This window comes from Coptis chinensis, chromosome 7 (genome assembly GCF_015680905.1).
Source record: "Coptis chinensis isolate HL-2020 chromosome 7, ASM1568090v1, whole genome shotgun sequence".
NCBI lineage: Eukaryota > Viridiplantae > Streptophyta > Magnoliopsida > Ranunculales > Ranunculaceae > Coptis > Coptis chinensis.
This window is the reverse complement of record NC_141462.1, coordinates 57,441,966-57,460,518: the sequence shown is the minus strand read 5'-3', so window position 1 is coordinate 57,460,518 and position 18,553 is coordinate 57,441,966. Positions and strand designations below refer to the sequence as shown.

At 35.6% G+C, this 18,553-nt stretch overlaps 1 non-coding gene across 1 annotated transcript; it reads left to right on the top strand.

The window, feature by feature from the left end:
* Nucleotides 1-17,589: 17,589 nt before the first annotated feature.
* LOC147488105 (small nucleolar RNA R71) lies at nucleotides 17,590-17,693 on the top strand. The gene has a single exon (XR_015203358.1). It is a non-coding gene; the product is annotated as a small nucleolar RNA R71 (small nucleolar RNA).
* The last annotated feature ends 860 nt before the right edge of the window (nucleotides 17,694-18,553 follow it).

Sequence of the window (18,553 nt, the reverse complement as noted above, 5' to 3'; positions counted from 1 at the left end):
GGCCTTCTTTAGATTAACATAGCCAAAAATTCATACCTGTATATTTTACCGCTAGTCGCCTCACATAATCTTTCATCAAACCTTTTACTTTCACCAAAAATTCCTTAACAATCTATTAACCCCGAATAAAATAACCCACCTAAATGATAAGTATGAGAAATAGGATAAAATGTGGAAAAATAAAGAGAAAGACTTGTCCCAATTCAAAATCAGTTACTTGCTTCAGAAAGAAAAAAAAAGTAAAAGAAAAGAAAAATAGAAATATGTTTCCAAAAAAGTCAAAAGAAAAATCAAACTCCCAAAAATCAAATCAAAAGGAGTCCAAAAGCTTAAAAGTTCTAAGTATATATGGAAACTCATATGAGAAGCATGAAAAGAAAATAAGGATTTCTCTGGTGTAAATATCTTGAAGACCTTATTCTCTTATACTTGTCATTTTTTATTTTCCATTCCATTTTCTTCTACACTACCACCTAAGCCCCATAATACCTAATAAAGACATCTAGCTCAATTAGGAGTAGGATGGTGTGATAATAAGTATGAGATGTGATTGGTCGACCTCGGCTCCTCTAACTGTCATTGAGATGTGAGAATAAGTATGCCACTGCACACTGGAGTTAGCAAAACCCGAGTGAAAAAAATTATGAGCAAATTTGTGTTTCGACACATACCTGTGAGAACCTGTTTAGGGACGCTCTCCAAAGGATCCAGAAATGGCCCTGTTTGTACATTTCAATGTAAATTTCACTGTATGCATGTTCATATGTAGATGTTTTAATTATTGTATGCATATTAACTTGAGTTTTAAAGGAATTAATCTCCGTTCCCCGCTAATGAGATGTATAGATATCTAAGATTAATTAAGGGAACAAACCTTTGTTACTGAGTCATTGTAGTATAAGTGAAGTTTGTTAGTATCTTCTCTAGAAAACTCACGAGGTTATAATTCGTCCACTAGGGAATTTCTAGTGGTTTAAGGCCTTGTTGCATACGATCAATGCAACCGCTCTCTGCGAAACGAGAATTAGCTTAGGACTACACATTTTTTGCCACATATATGTTTTAATGTATTTTTTTTGCTTAAGGACAAACAAAGTACTGTTTGGAGGTGGTGTGATAAGCACCCAAAATTGTAATATAAAACCCCGTAGAGAAATAACATTTTGGTTAATTATGTTGTTAATTATCATAAAATAATCGTATTTTTGTGCTTTTGCAGGTTTGAGCAATCAACGTACAACTGAGGATAAAAGCCAGTATTTAAGCACGGAATAATGTGTTTACATGAAGCATTCCAATTTATCCGACTTGAAGCCAAATGAAACCCTAAACCTTAAACTAGATGCAAGGAATCAAACAGGACCGCTCCAAGTCAGAACACGATCAAAGTACTGAAAAAGCATCAAATTGCCGATGCCTGTATCTGCTAGACCTAGACTCCAATAGATGAAATTGAACCATCAGAATGATTAGTGCGACGAGCTCTACACATGGGTGGGACTTTGTAAAAAAGTCAACTTTTGGACCCGCCACAGGTCGAAGCATGAGGGATCCACTATGCGGACCCACAAAAATTGGTGACCTAACTCACACGTCAAGCTTCAGCACACGTAAACATGCATGAAATACTTTTGTGCATAACTTGGCACAAAATTCAACAAATTTGACAAGGTGGCTTGAACAAAGCCTTGTTAATTAGGACACAAAGTCCACAGTGGTGGCTTGATTAGGTGGAAAAGGATTAGTTGGCATGATTAGGTAAATATAAATCAAATTTTGGCAACAAATTCTTTATTGGTTGGCAATTGATAAGGTGGCATGAAAAAAAAATCAAAGTTACTCATTAAAAGAGTGTAGTGGAGTGTTGGAATTTATGTGAAGGAAAGGAAAAATATGCACACTCATTTGCTAAAAAAAGGAGGCTTGATGGGCAAGACATAACTTTGGCTCCATAGTATAGTTTTTAGTTGGAGTTTAAAAGTTTCATGTAAGGTTTAAGTTTTGTAATTTGATTAATGTGTAGTTGTGAACAAAAGCTTTTTTTATGTCTTACTATATGTTCAAATATTGTCTTTATATCTAAATTAGAAGTTATTGTCTTTTTGCTATTTCCAATTACAACCATTAAATTTATTGATTAGGTTCACATTTTAGTAACTTGCAAATTAAGTCACTCAGGAAAATAGGCCGGGTTAAAAAAATATTTGTAAAATCCTACTCACAAAGTCTCTTTTTAGAGTAATCTTCACTTGATTGTTAACTAGAGTTCTTGCCTTTTGGTTTGGAACGAAACCCTCACTCCAATTATATTTCAACGTGTACGTGAGTGAGGTACTTGAACAAATGTACTCGAGTGTGTATTGAGAATCGAATCTTGAAACGTGCAAAAGTGCAATTTGTCAATTGGCGCCGCTACCATCCTAAAGGCTCGAGAATCAGCAATTCAAGGTGGAAAAGCTCCAAGGCGAAACCCCCCACTCCTACCCTTCATCTTTTTCATTTTTAATATTTCCGGTTTTTTTTCAAATTTTATTACTGTTTTCCTACTAATTCACTACTGTCGTTTTTTTTTTGTCACTTCCAGGTTGAATTCAAGTTGAAAACTTACCACAGTGAGGTGTTTGTAAAATCTCAAGCTGAAATACATTCCCTTGATTATATTTTGCATAGTTATATCTATATATACATATGAGTAGTTTCGATTTGCCTATTAGCGTAGATCACTACTAAAAAAAGGGCTTTTTATGACAACTTTTAACTGTCATGAAATACATATCATGCCACTTTCTAATTGAAAAATCAGCCGACATTATTGAGGGTGTCATAAAAAGTCAACCAAAACCGTCATTAAATTTATGACGGTTCATAGAAATACGTCTTAAAAGTTCCTACCATTATGACATATATTATCCTTTAAAACGTCATAGTAGGTAAATTTGATTATGACACCTCATATGTAATCGTCATAAATTTTAGTTAGAACTGTTAAGAAATGCCCATTGATTACTGTTGAACCGTCATTTTATTGAATAAAGTATGCAAACAAATAGTTTACACTATGACAGTTCTTCTAAAACCGTCATCTAATTTATTTTTATTTTTAAAAAAAATATATATTATTATTATATTTTTTCTGCCAAAAGTACTACATAATAACTTGTAATTCAATTCCTAATCTGTAAACTTATTTCACCAATAAAACAACTATAAAATTCTCAAAAATAAAATTAGAACATCCAGAGTAACTTCAATCCCATATATTTTCAATCCATTCGGAAAATACTTATTCCTTACATCAATTTATTCAACAAGAAAAAATAGTAAGTTATTATCCTTTATCCAACATCATTGAAAAATGCAAGATACATTTATTTGATAGCACATTCAACCAAACTAAAAAGCATTCTAATCAACTTCATCATCAACAAATTAAGTATTATTCATCGATCGATCGAACGTTGTCAAAGCTAAGAAACAAAGTAAAGAAACATTAGTAGTAAATTTGCTACCAAAAGCTCAAGCCACTGACAAAAAACAAGCTATTTTATATATGGCATGAGAGGAACAATGCGATGGGACCTAGTTCTCACAACGGAAGGAAAAATAAATGAAAATACCTACAATACAATATGGATTGTGGTTCAAGATATACACTACTACATTTATATATAGGGAGAGTTGAAAACAAAAAAACCCACAAATGCAAGGGTCATAGCACGAATCTTTACTAAAGCCATCCCATACCTCAAAGCAAACAAAAGAAAAACAAAATACTATTTTCGCAACACATACACATACCTTTGGCTTGGCGAGATATATCGTTCGATGAAGTCAATAAACTTCATACGGATTTCAATAAGCTCAGCGGTGGTATAGGTGATAGTGTATGTTGGCCAGCTCCATTAGCTACATGAGTATGTCAAGTCAACAAAGAATTTAGTATGATCTAAGTTTACAAGAAAGAATTACATATATATTTTACGTCTACTACCCATTATTTTCTTCATAGACAATTTCATATATGTGACGCTCCAAATCTCAAACAATTTCATAACTAAGATACATGACTTTTATGGTAAAAATTTCGGCAGTCTCCTCTATATTTTCACCATTTCATAAATATAATAACTTGTCATAACCTGAAAACCACAATAATATATTTCATATTGGTTTAACCCAACTACTTAACCGTCTCGACCAATGCCAGAGCAGTTAAGTAACTGGCTTACAAAAATGAGATAACTTCAACATTTGGGACTTAGTATGCCAAAGTACTTGAATGTCTCGACTAATGCCAGATCATCCAAGCTCCTCTTACAAGTGCATACAATTATCAAAAAGTTCAACTATAACAAAGCAAATCAAATCCAAATGAAATACTTTAATGTCATAGAAAGTTAGAAAAAAAAAAATCATTCCAAACAAGGGTACAAACCTACTGGTCATGAGACAAGGACATTCTATACTCCCAAAAAAGTAAACTAATAAGTATCAAGTTCGATCTTATGGCTATAAGTCAGGACCTGATTTTGGAAACAAAGTTCACCAGTTCACATAGGTAACAAGCAAAGCCATGACCTGACCTATGACTAGGCAACATGCCCATGCTAAAATAAATACCCTCGCAAAGGTGGTCAAATGGAAGTGTTACAGCTTATGAATACACAGGAGTCCATTCATGATGAATACTTGAGTGGCAGATTTGTTATTCAAAAACTTCTCCTTGTTCATGAACAAAATTCTATATATATTTCATAAAAAGGGTTCGTGTATCTTCAAAATCTATATAAGCAGGCTTATGAACAGAAAAACGTCTAGATCAGTGGACTGCAGAAGAAATTGAAGAACTAACAGTTTAACACCACACATGTATTAGCAAAAAAAAAAAGGGGCTCAAAGGAATTTAACGAAAATCTTAGTTACACTAGTACTATCATAATTCAGCACCAAGGACCAAATCATTAATAGAAATGTCGAATCAACCTCGACAAGAACTCCTACAACCAGTTACGTACCACTTCCAATTTCAACAACCCAAAATTGAGTATAAGCTTGCAACTATTTGAATAACAAGAAGAAACAGGCATACAACTAATAATCCTTTTAAACTTAAACAAGTTCTACCTGTACATCATCTTCAATTATAAAGCATGGTACTAAAAGAAAAGGTCTAATTTATTAGCCCAATAGACTAACTAAACTTCGCAAGCATGCATCTAATACTACCAACATTCAATCTAATGACTTCCAAATCAAAACATATCAATTTGCAAACATATTATTTGAGTCGCATTTGCAGTGGAAGAATTCCAAGCTTCAAGCAATGCATTTTACAAAATTGAATATCAAGGAGTTTTCAATCATCAATTTCTTACCAGCTCAACCATTAAAGATTTATTGATTAGCCCACCATTGAAAGAGCTAAAAGTCTTCAATCATCAAATTCTTACCAACTCAATGACCATTTCTTACCAACCATACCATTGTGTATTTCGACTGTAAGGAACAAAACAAGAACTAAGGCAACATAATAGAATGGGCTTCTCCTTGTAAATTTGTGTTTTGATCACTAAGACACATGTAACTAGCTTACAAGGTATGACTTTGGGTGTATTTTTCTAAAGGCTACACACTACATGCCACTCTAGGCTGATGCAGGCCATTATCCAGGCCGTTGCAGGCTGCCATAGGCCACACTGCCCAAATCATGGAACACACTTCAATTCAACATAATGCACCAAGTTCTATTTACATATTATCTCTAAGAAATGTTAGATGGAGTACAAAGGATAACTTGTTCCCAAACGTGAATATATAATCACCATATAGCTTATTATAACATCTATCAAAGGATCAAATGCTTGTTTCATTCCACTATAGAATATTTATTTCTAAGTAGTAAAACATCTATGTCAGACTCCCCAAAGTGAATTAGAGCACTAAAAAAATCAGTACAAGTTTTTCAAGACCAAAGGAAGATTTATGAGCTTACCAAATGATCATCAAGTATCTCCTCCTTATATATTCTACTGTGTCCACAAATATTCTCCCCTCTCTAAACTTATTGGAACATCATAACACCCTAAATTCAGTTCATGGGAATATGTCCTAATCCAATGAAATCAAACGCCAAGTTTAATTCAATCTACATTAACTGAGAAAAAGAACCGTACTCACATCGATTCATTAAGCAATACAAATGATATTCAAATCAGTTAGGCCGTAAGGAGAGTATTTGGACAACCAAAATCTTGGCCTATAGTCTTATATCATGTAGGAAATACTCATCCAGAAAATACAAGCGGTATAATGTTCCCTTAATAATTTGGGCAAAAAATTAGTCGAGAGATTGGGTTTAATTCCTTAACCCAATCCAATACGTCAGAAAAATTCCAAAAGAAACTTCAAATGTTCAACTGATAATCAAAATTCTAATCAAGTGTATTTTGGGTACTTCTCTACATTAATAAGGAAAAACTAGGTGAAGATAACTCTTACCAAGTAATTAATTTAGTGGAAAATCCTCCAATTGTGTGCTGGAAATTTCTACCCAATCAACACTTTCAACAAGATTGATATCATCACCTTCATATTAAAATTTCATGTATTCAATCTTTCAATTTGTATAAACTAAGAGATAAGAGTTTGTCAATATGCAATTTAAGAGGAGAGAAAAGATTACCTGATTGAGACGTAAGCTATAAGGTAAATAAGTAACAATCATTAAAATCCAATGAACTAAATCAAAAAACCAAATTGGACCACCCTAGTTGCAACTACATAACTTTGTGCAAGCATGTATTTGTAAAAAAAATTAATTTTTGTAGAAGGAAGCAAGCATAGAAGTAACTTTGCAGCAGCTTTAGTTGAGATCAGCAGGCCATCTACTAAAGGAAACACCATGTCCCTTTAACCTGGAGCCCCACATTACAAAAGGACTCTCATTAGCAACTCAAACAACCTCCACTCTAGACTGCCAACAAGAAAACAATAGCAGACCTGCCATTCCTAGAAAACTTATATTGACTAGTAACACTCCTACGACATAATATCACAAGAAACTTATATTGACATTTTTCAACAAAGCCGACAAGATAGAAAAAAAAAACAACTGTCATAATATGTCCATTTTTTAGTAGTGGCAATTGACTAGTAACACTCCTATGGCATACACAACAAGGCATAAACAACTGTCTTCATTTGAAAGCGTATAAATATCTTTTTTACATCTGATAAACACTCTCACAAGGAATAAGTAGGCATACACAATGAACTTACCATAAGAGCAACGTGAAACTATCCAGAAAAAACACTTATCAATCCCTTCAAACACATGGGCACCAACAAATTGAATATGCCATCAAGCAATATCACCGTTACAACAAACTGTCGCATTTTTCTTCTAGCTGAAATTAGACAGAAAAAGTAATCTAAACGATCAACAAATAAAGCAGATACAAGGTCAACAAATTCAACAATTCCTTTAAGGCTAGAAAAATCCACTTGCAACTACTAACATTCTTAAAGGTCGAACCCTAACAATTTTCGATCGAAGAATTGAGCAATAGTAGTTCTAGGCTTCTAGGAGTCTACTTTAAAACTATATATTATGCAACTAGAGGTTGAGCAGTTATCTTTTCAAAAGAACCTGTTACCGCTATTGACCTACATTAACACGTGCCTTCTTAATGTAACACTAAAATTTTAAAAACAAAAGTCTACGATTGTTAAGACACTGATCTTGTTTTACATAACCAGATCCCACAATAATTTGTCAATAGGCATGAAATTGATCAGCTTCAGCATATCCAATCAGAGCCAACCTATTGTCATTTGACAAGCAACCTTCATGATTCAACATCAAATTCAAGCAACAGGACTAAAATCCCGAGTACTTGTTATCGCCAACCTATATCAACATATGCCTTCTTAAACTAATTAACTGAACCAAAGCAGCACAAAGTTCATACAGGTTCACTAAAAAATCAAAGGAAAAATATTGACATATCTTTATAAAAAAAACCACAAGAACATTCATGACAAGAAAATCAATATATATTCATTCCAAGAAACAATAAATACACAACAAGACCACTTACAGAGAGATAACATCACCTTCAGCAGATCGAGCATCCAACCATTTTCCAAGTACAAACCCAATTAGTAACCCCACACATCTAGAACATGCAATTAACCATAATATAATCCATAATGGTTCTAGCTTCATTGCACAGTATGTACATCACATTGCAGATTCAAGACATAAATTCATTATATGTTTGCAACTATTATAATAGAGTTTGAAACTATAACCAAAATTGGCCCACTAGATTTATCAAATATAAGAATGAAAAAGGAAACAACATCAAAACCTGCTAACGCAAGAACGCGAGAAAGACGAGCAACATCATGAGCAGACAAGACTTCGAAGACAGAGCAAATGATTTCATATGGAAGAACTTGTAATCAATATGATTAAACCTTGCCGCTGTTGTGCGAAGCCTCCACATTGGGTGATGCCCGAACCTTACATAAGACCCCCAAATTAGTAAATTGCAAAATCCAAAATCAATTTATGAGAACCATTAATCCAAAGAAATTAAGGTTTTTGAAATTGGGGGTTTTAATTAGGGGTTGTAACCTAAAATCCAATCAACCTGAAAATTATTCAAGGATAAATGAACAAGAGAGAGAGAGAGAGAGAGAGAGAGAGAGAGAGAGAGATGAATCAATATTTGTGGATGAGAATGGAGCGGCAGTACTACAGTTATAGAAGAAGATGAAGATGAAGTTTTGGTGGGGGCGGTGCAGTTTGGGTTATTGCTTGTTCTTCTTCAATTTGGTGTTGATGGAAGAGACGAAGCAGTCAATAAAACTGAGGAATACATTTACAAGAGCTGCCCCTTGAAGTTGCATGACCTAACACATGCTTAGCTGGTTTGGTTTTTCGTATGCCAATGAGACTCTCAGTATGACGCTTGACTCTAAACAAAACTTTTAGGGGTCCCAAAATCGAAAACCAGCTCTTATATTATTGACGACTTAGAAAATATTGACGGTTTAGAAAAATGTGCGAGCTAACGGTTTTGCCAAGTATGTCATTATTATTCTCACACCTATGGTACTATGAACATAAAATTGTTGGTAACCATCATAAAAAAGCTTAGTACAACGGTTTACTTAAAAGCCATCAAGAAAACAAATCTTAACCGTCATAAAATTCTCATATTTTCTTGACGTCTGTGTTATACACGACATAATACTACAAGATCCATCATAAAAATATCACTGAGACACCTATCTTGACGATTTTCAACAAAACCGTTAAGATAGATAAAAATCAAGTGTCATAATATGTTTTTTTTTAGTAGTGGATATACGTATACGTAATATATATTTGCCTATTAACATCTATATACGCATTACTGATATATATATTTGCCTATTATTATAGAAATATATATCGATGATACATCCTTGCCTATTATTATATATATACGTATGAGTAGAATCACTTTCCATACTACTGTGTATAGCTACGTATGAATTAACCATGTTTGCATGATTAGATTATCCTACGCATAATATGTAAATACTATAATAATAATAATAATAATAATAATAATAATAAATATTTTGTGCGTTTATCCTATGCATAATTTGTTAATATGTTTTTTAAAACAAAATTTAGGAAAATTCGTTATCAGTAAAAAAAAAAAAAAAAAAAAAAAAAATCATAATCATAATCATATTCCAACGGTGTCTAGCAAACTTGAAAGATTGAGGTTATCTAATTAAGGAATTGAACGTGTTTGCACAGAAAATCTCCCTCATATTTCTCATGTGACCTGGCTGTTGGTTTATGCATATGTATTTCTCGCTTCACTGCTACATTAGCAACAACGTAGGCCTACGTTGTTCACTTCTAATGCTTACGTAAATGATAAAATTCATGTAAAAATAAGTTCTTTTTGTGCCTCAGATTTAATTTTATGCTTGCATGAGTAATAATAAAGAATTTGAATATACTTATCGTAGGCGAAAATACGATAAGCATTTGCGTAAGTTCTCACCTCAACAAAGTTCTTCATCTGTTAATAGTAATCATCAAAATCCTATGTCACCATTAACTCCATTCATTATGGCCAACAAAACAAATCCTCTAGCGGAGAAGCCCCTTTCGGACTTTTATACTGCTTTACAGGAAGAACCTTCTCTTGCATCAAACTTGAGTAGATTGCGGGTGATTTTCGAATCCCACCCAACATTTTTGAATTGTTACATGTTTATCATGGTTTAGACCATGAGAAACCGTACAATCACCTTCGTAGAATTCAGCAAGTCGTCACCACTTTCCAACATCCATCCGTCTCCAATGAACAAGTCTTGCTACGGTTGTTTCCTTTCATTTTAGCTGATAAAGCTTCAGTTTGGCTAGCTGGTCAACCGCCACAATCCCTTGACACATGGAACAAACTTGTGCAATCTTTCATGGTCAAATTCTACACTCAGAAGAAAACTACTGAAATGCTTCAGAAAATCCAATTCTTTCGCCAACATCCTCAGGAATCATTTACCGAAGCATGGAGCCGATTAACCGATCTTCTTTTGGAATGTCCCATCATCAACTTGACACCGCTGTCCTCATCCGTTCATTCTTTAATGGTCTTTTCGATCATAAAAAAGAAACGCTTGATATTATGAACGACGGTTGTTTCATGGACAAAGGGGTTACTAGAGGCATACAATTTTCTTGAAAAACAAGCCTCGAGAGGTACCCATTGGGGTAACACTGATACTTCCAGATCATCTCAAGATACTTCTCCTAAAGTTACATTTATGTTTGAGGTCAAACCTGATCCAGAATTAAAAACTCTGATTGAGTCCCTAACCAAGAAGGTAGATGCTCTCGCAGTTCAAGTGAACGATCAAAAACCAAAACAGGTCATGAACGTTAACACTTCCCTATGTTTTCTTTGCCTAAGTCCTGACCATCTTGAAGCATATTATCCCTTGTTATATGACTCCACTGCCCAAACATCTGAAGAGGCTTGTGCATTCAACATCCCTAATGCACCATGGAGACAACATCCGAATCTCGCTTGGCGACCAAATACACAGTAGATGGCTCCTCCAGGTTTCACCAATCCGCCTGTTCGACCATCAACTAACTATATTCCATACTATCAAGGGAATAATCAATAGTATCAACAAGGTCAAAACCAGGTTCCGAGCAATTCAAATCCTACCTACCAAAACAACCACAACCTTGTTCCCTTGAATCAAAATTACGGATATCATCCTCAGCTCACCAACAATAACCATGAACTAGTTCCTACTGCTCCACCTATACAACCTTCTACTAATAATACGACTGAGACCTTCCTGGCATACATGAATCAACAGTCTCAAATCATGAAATCTATCCATCAATCTCTTTAACTTTTAGCTTAGGATAAGAGTCAAAAGGTGTGTTTCCTAGGCAAGTAGTTCCAAACCCTAAGCCAGCAAACACTGCCTTTGAACTCAACAATGCCCCAGGTACAAGTAATCCAAACCAAGGTGAGGTGAATGTAGTCACTACTCTTTGTTCTTGCAAAATAGCAGATAATCAAATATGTATGCCAGAGGATCACCCAAACACTGTTGAATCTCCCAATATACCTGTTTCTGATGTTGAACCTACACGGACGCAACACTTCCAACAAAGTCACCAACCATGACACTTGGCACCAATCAAGCTAATCCGTATACCAAATTCCGACCAAAGGCATTGTTTCCTGCACGTTTGGCAAAGAACAAACCTGATGAAACTTTTGATGAGATTCGAGAAACGTTCAAAAATTTGACCATCAACTTACCATTTCTCGAGGCCCTCAAACAATTGCCAAAACATGCAAAGTTTTTGAAAGATATGTGCACCACCAAAAGGAGAACTAATGTTCCTCAACAAGCGTTCCTCACATAATAGTTCCCCTCCATCAAGGCAATGAATGGTATTGTCAAATACAAGAACCCAGGCAGACCCACCGTTCCATGCACATTGGGAGACAAATATATTGCTACTGCATTACTAGACCTAAACGCAAGTGTAAACTTACTTCCATATTACCTGTTCAAACAACTAGGTCTACATGAGTTGAAATCTACCACCATGACTCTGCAGTTAGCCGATCGCTCCATCAAGTATCCCAAAGGCATTGTGGAAAACATCCTCATAAAAGTCCAAGACTTTTACTATCCCGTCAATTTTGTCATTCTAGATACAGAAGTTGCCTGTGACTCCATTCCTATCATCTTAGGACATCCTTTCCTTGCAACTGCAAATGCCCTCATAAACTGTAGGGATGGTTCCATGATCATGTCCTTCGGAAATCTTTCTATCGAGTTAAATGTTTTCAAGTTAATGAAACAAATTCCAGATGCTAACATTGATGGTGAGATCATGGTTGATAGTCTCGCGCAAGGGTATTTAACAATTTTTTTTCCTAATGATAAAGTGCACCAATTTCTTTCTTTCGGTGTTTCAGAATTTGATGTTGACTCATACACTAAGGATGTCACCACATTATTAGAGTCAATACCACTATTTGACCCTACTATAGCATTGTCTGATGATTTTGAACAACCTCAATCCGTCTTCTCTGTTGAAGACAACTTTCCACAAGAATCTTTGATTCCCACTCCTCCCACTCCTAATTTAAAGCCTCTTCTTTCGAATTTGAAGTACGTACATCTGGACCCAGATGGCAGTCACCCAATTATCATTTCATCCAAGTTGACTGCCGATTAGGAAGGCCATTTAATTGATGTCATTCAAGAACATCATTCTGCGCTTAGATGGTTTTTAAATGACATCAAGAGCATTGACCCTAGTGTGTGCACCCATCGCATACATCTTGAAGAAGGAACAAAGACGTTGCGTGAACCGCAACGTCGTCTGAACCCCGCCATGAAGGATATGGTACGGGAGGAAGTCTTAAGATTACTTGATGCTTGTATTATATACCTTATCTCTGATAGTGTTTGGGTGAGTCCAGTTCACGTTGTCCCCAAAAAGTCAGGCATTACAGTTGTGCGAAATGAAAAGGATGAATGCATCTCCACTCGCATCCCAGTGAAATGGAGAATTTGCATTGACTATTGCAAACTTAATGCGGTGACACGAAAAGATCACTTCCCTTTTCCCTTCGTCGACCAGATGCTTGAACGTTTAGTAGGTCATGCATATTACTATATTCTTGATGAATATTCAGGCTATTTTCAAATTGTCATCGATCCGGCTGACCTTACTTGTCCTTTTGGCACCTTTGCATATAAAAGAATGCCTTTCGGCCTTTGTAATGCCCCTGGTACATTCCAACGTTGTATGCTTCACATTTTCAGTGATATAGTTGAACATTTTATGGAAGTTTTCATGGACGATTTCTCCATATATGGTAACTCATTCGATAGATGCCTATCAAATCTTTCCCAGGTTTTTAAGCATTGTGAAGAGAAAAATCTAGTCCTTAACTAGGAAAAATGTCATTTTATGGTAACCAAAAGAATCGTTTTAGGACATATTGTTTCAAAAGAACGAATAGAGGTTGATAAAGCAAAGATTGATAAGATTTCATATCTTCCTATTCCACGAACAGTTCATGACATCTGTGCCTTCTTAGGCCACGCTAGATTCTACAGGAGATTCATTCAAGATTTCTCAAAGGTTGCTAGACCTTTAATTAATCTCCTACTTAAGGATGCCATATTTGATTTCAATTTCAATTACAAACAAGCTTTTGAGACTCTGAAAACCGCCCTGACTACTGCTCCTATCATCCAACCACCAGATTGGTCAAAACCATTTGAACTCATGTGTGATACTAGCGACTATGCTATTAGAGTTGTCATTGGTCAACTCCAAGACGACAAACCGTTGTCATTTACTATGCTAGTAAAACTCTTAATGAAACTCAACATAACTATACCACCACTGAGAAGGAGTTCCTAGTTGTAGTATATGCTTTGGATAAGTTTCGTCCATACCTAGTTGGTTCTTCGACAATTGTCTATACTGACCATGTGGAACTTCGTTACCTACTCGTGAAAAAGGATGTGAAACAGAGATTGATCTCATGGATCCTTCTCTTGCAAGAGTTTACTTTGGAAATTAGAGATAAAAAAGGTTGCGAAAATGTTGTTGCCAACCATTTATCAAGGATCGTTAGTGATGTTGATAATGATTTAGACCCCATCTGCGATTCCTTCCCTGATGAGCACTTATACTCAATCTTTTCATCTCCTTGGTACGCTGATATAGTAAACTACATTGTTACTGAGGAAGTCCTTTCCTCTTGGTCTCATGCTGACCATAAAAAGTTCTTATCTACTGTGAAATATTATTTCTGGGATGACCCCTACCTTTTCAAGTATTGTTCAGACCAACTCATGTTGCATTCCCGACTGGGAACACAATGACATACTATCCATCTGCTATGAACAATCTTGTGTGTGGTGGCCATTTCAGTGGTAAGAAAATTGCAGCAAAGGTTCTTCAATGTGGGTTTTACTGGCCCACACTTTTTAGAGATGCACATGAGCATTTCAAAGCATGCATTTGTTGCCAGCAGCTGGGCCGCATTACCTAACGCAATATGATGCCTTTAAATCCAATTCTAATTGTGTAAATTTTTGATGTCTAGGGCATTGATTTCATGGGCCCTTTCCCAAATTCTCTTGACTTTCTCTACATCCTAGTAGCTGTTGACTACGTGTCAAAATGGATTGAGGCAATAGCATGTCGTGCTAATGACCATAAAACTGTTGTATTTTTCATAAAAGAAAATATTTTCTCTCGTTTTGGTATCTCCAGAGCTATCATCAGTGATAGGGGAAAACATTTTTGTAATAAATTTTTTGATTTATTAGTAAATAAATATGGAGTTACCCACAAGGTGGCAACTTCATATCATCCTCAGATCAGTGGCCAAGTGGAAGTATTTAATAGAGAGATAAAGTCCATTCTGGAGAAAATAGTTAATCCATCTAGGAAAGACTGGTCTCTCTGATTATCCGATGCCTTGTGGGCATATAGAATGGCCTTTAAGACACCTATAGGGATGTTTCCTTATCGCCTCGTTTTTGGAAAACCTTGTCATCTGCCAGTTGAACTTGAGCATCGTGCTCTATGGGCCATAAAAAGCCTCAATTATAATATCAATGCGGCAGGCAAAAAGCGGAAATTGCAAATCAATGAGCTTGAGGAAATTCGGAGTGATGCCTATGATCTCTCAAAATCCTATAAAGCCAACATGAAAAGAGTGCACAACAAGCACATTTTGTGGAAAGATTTTAAAATTGGTCAAAAAATTTTGCTTTACAACTCAAGATTACACATTTTTCCAAGAAAATAAAAAACACAATGGTCTGGTCCTTTTATTGTCTCTGCTGTAACCCCTTATGGGGGCAATCTCTTTGAAAAATTTAAACGATAACAACGAATTTCAAGTAAATGATCAGCGTCTCAAACATTACCATATGAGTTACGGTCTCCAAATGTCAACAAGACTCTTCTACAAGATCCAGTCTACACCGACTGATAGATTTACTTGGTGTACTTTATTTCATGTGTTTTAAAAAGGGAGTACACCATTTTGGTAGCCAGGCCCTCTTCTCTTTTCTTCTTTCATATCACTTGGAGTGTGTGGTTGCAAGCGCTGAAACAGTACTCCATAACAACTTTATTTTAGACCTGAGCATAAATGTCTTCTGATAATCGAGCAAACGTGTCATCTGGTAAATGATGGGTACCAAAAATTTCTCCTCCTTCCTTCTCTTCCCTTTTCTACTCTCTGCCTCGCAAACTTCAGCTAATCATTTGGTGTAAGTCTCACTCATCACGAATAGGTAATGATCGTAGTACTTTTGCTCGTAAACGACGTGCGTGAAGGATGGGGTGGTGTATGTAATGTCAAACACCTTTTTTTCCAGGTCTTAAATTACTATTCGAGATTTGCCGGTATAAGGTCTACTTTTGTCTGACACCAGTTGAGCAGGATAAACTTCGTCGTCGCACCGTTGCTCCCGCGAATGATCAGCTAATTGCAACGCCATTTAAGTTGGTTGCATCTCTTGTAGACCTATTTGTTTATATAGATAATAAGGGAGTAAGTCAACACTTACCCCCAGGTCTAATAGTACAGTCGTCGTGTGGGTATCCCCTAAGGTGCATTGTACAGTAGGACGACCAGTGTCATTGTACTTAATGATTCCATTAAGTTCAGATAGAGTGGAAAATTGTTCAGTTTAAAAGGCGTCTTTTGGAATGGTTGTTTTCCGCCTAGTAGTGCACAACTCTTTTAGAAACTTAGCATGTTGTGGTAATTTTTTAATAGCTTCAAGAAAAGGTAGGTTTATCCTTAGATTTTTAAAAACTTCCCTAATCTCGTCAAAATTTGTACCCTTGTTTAACATGGCTAGTCTCTGGGGAAACGGTGGTTTCTTTTTATATTTAGCATATGGATCAATAGGAGTTTTAACCTTGCCGCTTTCCTCTTGGGTTGTGGTTTAACTGGTACCTCTACAGGAGTAGGATCTTCAGTTTCTATATCGGTATCTAGTAATTTTTCATTTTCAACGACCACTGGTGGTGTATTAATGGGCATAGTTACGGCATTATCAACCACTTTGCCAGAACGAAGAGTGGTGATGGCATTTAACTCACCTACGTTAAAATTATCATTACTAGTATTACTGGTTATTTCAAAGGCTGTGTTTGGCAATTTAGGATTTGGTATAGCTTGACCTGGAAACACACCTTTCGGTTGGGCTTTCTCTTCGGTTAACTGTTGTATGGATTGTAAAATCTGTTGGTTAGCTTGCATGTGAGCTTCGAAACGATCCGGTTGTGAAGGTGTAGTGGCCACAGGTGGTGTGACAGGAGCTATCTCACGTTGATTATTAACGGGTGGGTGTTGTTATTAACCGGGATGATACCTCTATTATTATTATTATAAATATTATAATTACCTTGTCCTTGTCCTTGTCTTGGTGGAGCTTGGTTATAATTGTTTGCTGGCCTAACATTTTGATTATTAAACCCTGGAGGTGTAACTTGTTGATTATTTCGCCAACCGAAGTTGGGGTTTTGTCTCCAAGGTGCATTAGGTTGGCTATTAATGGAGCAAACATTGTCCGGATGTGCGGATGGTTATGATAGTTGTTTATAGACAAGAGGATAGTAGGAGTCGGGATGCTCAGGACTCAAACAGAAATTACATGCAATAGAGTTGGCGTTCATGACAGGAGTAGGCTTATGTTGTACAGAAATGGCTTCAACTTTTTTTGTGAAAGATTCGATTAGAGTTCTAAGCTCGGGATTAGTTTTAACCTTAAACAAACTTGCAGCCTTGGCTGTGGAAGAAAAATTAGCATAGCGGGGGATGTCATTATCCCCCAGTTATTATTACACTTAGAATGATCTTCTAAAAACCTATAAGCATCTGAGGCTCCTTTACTAAGGAAACTATCCCAATCATTATATCAAGAACCTCTTTATGATGATGTAAAAGCCTTTTGAAAAAGGCACGAACAAGCATGTCTTTCGCAAGGTTATGATGTGGGCATTCAATGAGAAGATCAGTGAAACGATTCCAGGTCTCTGAAAAGGATTCATGAGTATTCTGGCAGAAGAAATGAATATTTTGAAGCATTTTGATACCCTGTAAAAACTTAACTAGATTTCTCTAACCTTATCCTTACAGTATCAATTATTTATTTCCTACTCTCACATGTATATTCATGTAATATATAGAGTACGGAATCGTTCCACTCCTAAACTACCAAGATATAAATAGAATCCAACTAATCAAACACAAGGAAACAATGGTGAGAGCAATATTTATAGAGGTGAATTTATACTATGAAACTAATTATATGATGATTTAACTTATACTATAACAATTAAATATTAAGGTGTGAATATGGAGAAGAGATTAGGGGGATTTGATATCACTTAGATAAATTCCTAATATGCTAGTGTAGATTATTGCAATCTTAACCAATAAAGATTAAGTAATTGATCCCTAATTATTCATGGCAATCTCTGTCAACTAATAATTAGCATGTGAGGAAGTTCAACCCATTCTCATGGCGAATCAACTAACCTACTAGAGTGAAACTCTTAAATGCAATAATTCTACCTAACATATCAATTCTTCATCAAAGCTTCATCAAACCCCTCTAATGGAGGTTTAGCTAAGAATCTTGAGGCTATCATAAACATAATAATAAATAGAAGAAGACATCATGAAGAACTACTTTATTAAAGATACTTGAATTAAATAAACAAAAGCTTTTATTAAAAGGTTCTAATGGAGGCTACAAAACTAAACTCATAAACTAAAACTAAACTAAACTAAAAAGGAAGAGAGAGAGAACCCTAATTTAAAACTAAACTAAAGAGGGGAGTAGCCCAGTTTTGTTTAGCCTTAAATCTCTTTATATATGAGAGGGTTAGGTTTATAATTTCGTGCATGGGCTTTGGAGCCATGTTTTGGTCCATGAAATCAAG